This window comes from Scomber scombrus, chromosome 7 (assembly GCF_963691925.1).
Source record: "Scomber scombrus chromosome 7, fScoSco1.1, whole genome shotgun sequence".
Classification (NCBI taxonomy): domain Eukaryota; kingdom Metazoa; phylum Chordata; class Actinopteri; order Scombriformes; family Scombridae; genus Scomber; species Scomber scombrus.
In genome coordinates, this window is record NC_084976.1 from 8133228 (window position 1) to 8141274 (window position 8047).

The 8047-nt window shown below is 38.3% G+C and overlaps 1 protein-coding gene across 7 annotated transcripts in view; it reads left to right on the forward strand.

The window, feature by feature from the left end:
- Positions 1-1036, forward strand: part of LOC133983036 (plectin-like) — a 148355-nt gene extending 147319 nt beyond the window's left edge. For all 7 annotated transcript variants that reach the window (XM_062421960.1, XM_062421961.1, XM_062421964.1 and 4 more), the window contains 2 exons: positions 17-133; positions 321-1036. The gene's annotated coding sequence lies outside the window, so the exon portion shown is untranslated. The remainder of the gene's footprint in view (positions 1-16; positions 134-320) is intronic.
- Positions 1037-8047: the final 7011 nt, after the last annotated feature.

An 8047-nucleotide genomic window follows, 5' to 3' on the forward strand; every position in this document is an offset into this window, starting at 1 on the left:
TGTCCTCTTTTTTCAGCCCCCTCAGTCTCTCACAATCCAACAAATAAGCACAGACACTCAGTTGGCTAGAGAATATGATAACCCCAATTTGGATGGATATACGAGTCCATGTCATCATCAAGCAGTAACACAGGTACAGTAAATAACTGTTGAAAACATTATTGTCATTTTAATTTAATTTTCAAAAGATGAAGCCATGTTTCATCAAGACTGTTTTGCAATTTGATTTATTTTCTTTCTTTTTTTATCATTGCATGGTTTTGTTTATTTGATTTTAATTTCATTGATTTTAATCCATAGTCATATTCTTTCATTTCTAGATCTGCCATTGAGTATGTCCTTTCTTCTATTGCACATCACATTTGAAGAGAGCTGAGGCTGAGTGAACCTGACACCATCTTGGGATGCCTTTCTAGGAACACTCTTCATTCATTACCTGTTTTTCATATATTTATTACTTGATGCTAATAGTGATTTGTGTTTCATATCCTGATACACTCCTAAAGCATACATGCATCTGTGTGTACGTTCTTTGAATTAAATTGGGATTTAGTGTAGTGGTAAGACAACACATCTTCATTTAGTTAGTCCTAAATCCACTGAGTATATTTTTGTATTAACTTTCACTATAAATTCAGCCCAACCAAAGTGCTAATGCAAGGCATTTTGAGAATTATATATCACCACATCGCATGAATGTATTAGATAAAATCAACTCATACAGATTTCCATATTCAAACTGAAAAAGAGCTTGAAGCTTTATTTTGCTGAGTTATTTTTCCACATCAACTGTTTCTGTTATGCATCTTTAAAGTGTTTTACCTCTGTAAATGTTTTTATTTTGTTTTCATCATGTTTTTTTTGATATATCATGAATTTGCCTTGCATGTTTCACTAACTTTACAAAGGATATTTGGGAAAAATGAAAATAAAGCCAACTGCAGATGTAACTGTGGTGATTTTGTTTTAACAATAGTGGACTTTGTTATATATTCCGAACATAACACTGTGTTGTAAATAAATGTGCTTTGCGGAGGCCCTCTTGTCATTCATACATGAATATGATTCTGAAAGCAGCATTATGGAGCATAGTGTATAGATTTTTTTTTTTTAAGGTGATTAGCAGTGGTTGCAGGTGACCGTATTGTAGGAGACCTATATTCTGTTCAAGGACACTTCATTTAATAGTTTTAAATAAACAGTGGTAGTTGACCACAAGAGGGCAGTGTTAGTCTTGTTTACACTTATCCACAGTGAACCAAGTGTAACAGCTACAGCTCTACTGCTATTGTTAATCCTACTAAAATATATGATTACTATAATGTTCAAGTATTTGTCAGATTAATGAGGGTCTGTTAAAGGTTCTGAGGGCTGATGAGAGGCTTATTACCTTATTTAATTCCATCCAAAATGACAAGTTTTGATTTTTCCCAGAGAAATGTATCCAGATCATAGTATAACACACTCCACTGGACAATATTGGTTTGTGGATTTACATCCACTGCTTTTATATTGCACACATACATATTTTGCTCTGTGTGCCAACATTAGCCACTGGGTTCAATGGAGGAGACTGCCAACAGGAACAACGGGGCATTTACCTCCCAGAATTCCTCACTCAGCTCCCTTGACTACTCAGATCTGACTCTTTCCCTACCAGCGCTCCCTGCATCGGAGGCTGGAATCTGGGAGGTAAGAACACAAATAATAGAATGAAAAACTGATATCATCATATACTGTACAGCATAATTCCTTATAAATGTGTTGAATGAATAGGGTCAGCCCAAGCAAACAGAAATACCATAGAAGTAACAGCACCCTATACAAGAATCGGTGCAGGAATAGGTTTGATTATTATTTGTAATATTCTCTTACAGGATAAAGGAAGTGTTGTGGTTGGATCACCAACACCTACATCACAGGATCAGAGATATGGGTATGCTTAAAATGAGAAGAAACAGCCATTAAATTGTCCGTTCTTCTTGACAGATTGCCGCACATATTGGGTAATATGTCCTTGACAAAGTGATGAATATGCAGCATTAGAACAAATGACATACTCAACCTTTAAGAAATACTATCCAATATACATTAAGATCTAAGGTTCATCATGTAGACAGCCACTCTGTAATCAAAATGAATAAATCCCGCTTGACTGAAATTGGCCACCAACAGTCAGATTAAATAAAACAAACAGCTTGTGACGACAGTTGGTCGATTGTATCAGCTTTGCAGACCGTTCTGTATCTGCCAACAACACAAAGGCAGAGCTATGAATCATGATGTGTGCACACAGTGTAACACATCTAATTGAAACATACTGAAACAAGAAGACTAAGGTTCCAGCCCAACAGACAGAGAGAGCAGATGCCTTCCTAATGAGACATTTTGCTAATGTTTTCAACTGAGGAGCCTTGGTGAAACTTTGATAAGAATGATAATTCTTGAAGATTTAAAAAAAAAAAAAAAAAAAAAAAAGTAGCTCTTCCTGCCACAGCACAAGTGATAACTATGCTCTTGGGTCTGTTGTCCAAATCACCTGCTTCCTGTCAGATCTGCTTCGTTTAATAAAAACACTGACAACATTAAAGTTAACATATTGTATTCACATAACAGCTATTCCACAAATGCTAGCACATTGCATCACTATGAATGTGAAGAAATCACAATATTAAGCAAAACTGTTTGTGACAAGACAAATAATATACATGTTTTATTTAGTCATAAACATATATTTTATGTTCCATTGTCCTGACTGTAGGTTTGAGCTATTATTTGGTCTTAAAATATTATCAACATAGCAAACACCTTGCATTGCTTCCCTTCTGCTTTAGGAGGCACGTGGAGGACTTGAGCCAATGGCAGTGTGAGTTCAGGGGTCAAATCAGAGCACTGAGACAGTGGCTGAGGAGTATGGAGATGAGGCTGCCTCCCCTGGACCCCAGGGTCAGTTGGGCTTCCTGTCAGTGTACCTGCTGTTGTTTCTCTACCTCTCTTATTGCTCTTCTCTCTACTGTTTCTCCTCATGCCATGTTCCAGTTGTCGGAAAAGCATCTTTACTGTTCATGTTTTTTCAGCCATCACATCCTCCACCTGACTCTCTCTCTCTCGTATTTTGTGTGTCAGCCAATTACAGTATTTCTAAAGGCCACAAAGTTACTTGTGGGGCCCTCGTCACACTGGGAAACAATGTAACAACTTTGCAACATCACTGATTTTAAACCCTGAAGGATTACAACGGTCTTTTATGCGATGAGAAAGTGAACAAACTGAAAAAAAGGTTGCCAGGGCTATTTTTCTTAATTCCTATTTGAAAGGGACGTTTAGTGAGGGATATCGTGTACTGTGAATGGTGGGCAAAAGCTGAAATAAACGTGCTGCCACATGTTGGTTTAACTGTAATTTCATGGATAGAGAGGAATCTGAGCAAGACTCCGAATGAGTCCAACCTCATTCATATAATCCACTATCGCTATGGCACAGGGCAAGCATGGTTAACAGAGATATTTTACAATGCATGTCCATCGAGAAGAATGCTGTCTAATATGTTTTAAACAGTGTATATATTTTAGGTAAGAGCATCTGTGAATATGCTTATAAACCTCACAGTTTTGTTGTCATTTCTTACTATTTTTCTGACAGTATTTTGTGTTTTCATTCAGTTTACCCTATGATGCTTTCTATAATTACAACATTACAGACTGCCTAACCCACTTTCCCCACAGACGTCAATGCAGATTGATCGTATTTAATTTTAAACCAGCATCTGAAAAGACAAGAAAGAGGAAGAAAATGAACCACCGAATCTCGTGACACAGTGTACTAACATTTAGTTAATTGAGCATTCCAAAAAAAGAGCAAAGGGATTGTGAAGGTTTTTTCAAAGTCAGACATACTCAGACGGATACCAAGGTGGTCCTTTTCCACTCCTGTGGGGAGACTTCTTTAGGCCACAGGGGGACAGAGGGGCTGGGGAATCAGGCTCTATTGTGCCTGGCCTGGACAGCCCGGCTAGAGAAGTGCTTGGCACTGGAGGCCCTCTACACACATGAACGAACACACTGAAAAGACATTAGACTCAGATGGGAGGAAGAGACAAGGGGGGAAAGAAAAGCAGGATCTTTATGGTAAGAGGGCTCAGATCTGACTGTTGCGGCATTTTAGAACATAACTGTAGATCTTGTGATACATCCATTTATAACCAATATTTACACAAACACTTGTCAGAGTCAAAGCTGTTCTGGATCCATGGAGCTTGGATGGTTAAAAAGGAACTTATTTGAGGTCATATCAGGTCAGCAGATTTTCTGACTGGTGTAACTAAAACTTATTTGTACAAAGGACAATGGATCTATAACATGTTATTTTATCCTGTCTGGATGTGCTCTGACACTGAAATAATTAATTTAGCCCTTGGATAAGGAACATTCTCATTGGGGTTAATCTATTGTGCCACACCAACTCAAAGACATTATAGCACAAAAAATTGTCACACGCACCAAGATGGTGAGGTAATAAACTATTTGATTATCCTTTGTGAAGGTTGACTGCACCTTCTCCAATGAGCCGTGAATTAGTTACACAAAATAATGAAGAGAATTTGATGTTTTTTGTTATAGCAAAAATTGGTTTTGGCGGATTTAGTTATATGGTCCATTGAAGTGAATGTTTTGTATTGTCCTGACTGAATGTTTGAGCCATTAATTGATTGTATGGTTGAAAAGGGCCCAGAGACAAAATACGATCTGTTTGAACTCATATGACCTTCTGAGAAACTGTCTCGGGATGAGTTTTGACCCAAAAAATGGAGAAGACTTTTCCTTATTAATTTTACATGACACATTTTGTCTCAGTTTTAAAAAAGCCACTGTGTCCCTGGGGATTGATGCGTAAGATGCACAAGCATGTATTATCACACCGTGAAAGCTTGAACATTTTAGAGAGCTTTATTTTGACCCCCAATGAGAGTGTGTGAAATAAGGGGGTGTCTTTTTATCTGTACCGTGCCTTTATCATACTGCATCCGACCACAGACCTTTGTCATGGTAATACTGTGAGTCTGCTGCACTGCTGGTTTCAGTCTGGGCCTGAGGGACTTGTTAGTTAGCAGCATGAATGAGGACATCCCTGAGCCGTCCCCCCCACCCATATACAGACCTTTCTACAATTCACAGGAGAGAGGCACACACCTGCTCCTTAACACAAGACATGCAGTAGCACATCTTAAACTGTTTTTCCCATGAACATTGGGATAAATGTCTGCTCCAATTAGAGGTTGTCGAGCATGAATATTATAAGCATTTATAATGGGAACACTGCAATTTGAAAATTCACACCATATGGACCAGAGGCTTGTTAATATGAATAGCTTTTTAATAGACTAAGAACTCAAACAAACTCAACAAATCATCAGTTTGTTAAATGTGTACAGTAGGTGTGCATGTCCCTGTCTTATTTGCTGCAAAAACTTCAAGAAAATAATTCATTACAAATTAAATTAATTTCCAGATTAAATCAATTCGGACAAATAAATACATAAGTAAATAAAAATATTTTCTCAATTTAACAATGTGTGATTTCAAAATCAATCACTTCATTTCATTACTCATTTGTACACATGAATTACTTAAGTAGTGCTCTCAAATGATCTATTTTGCCTTTCCCTCTCTTCCAGAGGACACCAAACAAGTTCAGTCAGCAGGAAGTTTGAAGAAAGCAAAGGAAATATTTCCTCTATAATGTCAGGTACTTTTTATGTGCCGAATAAGGTGAATAAGTCCCGTATTCCGTAGAATTTGTTGTTTTTTTCTCCATTGCCCTCCCCAGGTACCGCAAATTAAATACAGATAATACGTATAAAATACATGTCAATATTGAATTAATTTGACATCACATTATCTTCTGATAATTCAATTGAGAAAAACACTTCATTGACAGTAAGCAAGGTCCATTCAGGATCTCTCAATCATATCACACAATTTTCCACAGCGGATTGAATTTCCCTATTTGTCATGAAATTGTAGATGTTTAGATTTCCTCCCCTGAGAACAGAATAAGACACTGAATGGACCTTATCGAAGGATTATTATGTCAATTTGTGTTCCCACGGTCAAAAATGATCTTCAATCTCCACATTCACGTCTGTTTTTGTCTAATCCGGTAACTCAAATACCAGACATAAAAGATATTTCATTGTATTGTTACTGAAATCCTGAAAATCCAATTACGCCTGGTTGTCTGGAGCTACGCTGACCCCAGACATATTAAAAGGCTAGCTTTCTTGGGTAGAATAGTTGTAGCAAAATGTCTATCAATTTACAGCTTTACTGTATATGGTATATCTTGCCCAAAACTTCATTGGATAAATATCTGATGGCTGACAAAACAGGATTTGATTAATCTGCTAAATAAATAAATGGGGGTCACAACACTTTCTGGACCCATTTATTCTCACTGTGAATAACTAATGACTGCCACAATGTTTTTTCGATATGCCGCCTGCTGTGTAACCTAAGGAGTGGCAACTGCCCACACTTTGCCATACCTAATTCTTAGAAATGATAAAGGCTCTTAACTGTGACGTCATCTAGATGTACATTTACGACAACCTCTAAACTCGCTTAGTGAGATACTTGCTAGAATTTACAGTGATCAAACTTAACAAAATGACACATATAAGTAATAATAAAAATGTGCACATTTTCACAGCAAATGCTACTTTCTTTTTACACTGTGTCCCAAAATGACGTCACTGACATGTCAAACAGACATCTTGTCAGTGAGACAGTCAGGTTAAGGTCAAAAGTTCTTCTTTCTGCTTTCCCTCCCCCTGCTGATGAGGTACTGCTGGATAAAGGCTCTCTCTGTCTTAAAGGTCTCTGGTTTCCCTGGGTCTGCAGCAGATGCTGCATCCCAAATAAGCCTTGTACACACAACTTACAAACAGGCTCAGGAAGAGGGGTCACAGATCACAGCCTATTATCCTGTTTCTGACAGCCAGCAAACAGCATCCCTTGCTCTCTAACGCTGTCATAACCTTTAAGGAAGAGGGGACTTGTGTCATTGCTGTGAATCACCTACAAGACAAATGAATAAAGACGTTTGCTGGCAGTAAAGTAAACTTGTTTGTTTATATTCAAGCTGGGATTAAATCTTGCATCCAGCTGATTGTTTTTCTCTTGTTTGGCGTGTCAAATTGATTTTCAATTGATCTCTCCTATAAGAGATTTTTAGATTCACACACTTTTTCAGGGTTAATGGCAACATGGGGCCTCTTCCTTTATGGCCTATGCCTTCTTTTGCTCTAAGGAAAATGTGGACTTATGGCTGTAAATCCTCTCTTCCTGGGAGCAGTTGAATCAAACACATAGCTGATGATTTGGTTGAACTCCTCTATCCCCAAGTGGCTAAATCCTCCTCTCACCCATGACTAAGATTTCCAGTATCCAGGCAGCCCAGCAGGGCCCAGGCAACCCAGTGGGGAAGCCCATCAACCTTTCATCCACTTTTCTTGGAAGGAACCTCTTTGGTGATAAATGACGGTGCGCACGATGAATGGTGCTTCTGATTTGACCCTTAAAAATCCCCCCCAACCCTAACCCTTCTTTTTGTCATTTCTCATGAAGAGGGCCAATTACCATGTTCTCTGGAGGAGCCATTGAGGTCTTATTTAATTTGGAGGCAACAGAGAGGTTGAGATAGCAGAAGAAGGGGAAAATAAGCCCGCAAAATTAATCTTTTTTCCTCAGATCCTCTGGCACATGGGATCTGTGATCAAATTTTGGCTCCTATTGGCCACTAATTTGGAATGGCATTAATTTGGAAACTCTCTTTATCCCTTCTCCCAATCTGCATCCACTCCATTATTTCAAGCATTTTGGAAAGCCAGCTGAAGGAAAGGAATTGATAAACTGCCCAGAGATGAGATGATTTCATCAGCTACCAATCAAGCCAGACGTGGCAGCGTATTGCATCACTGCAAAGCTCAGACCCCCACACAGTATTCCAGTTGCCCTTCAACTACATCAGCTCTTGTCTTTTTAAGAAC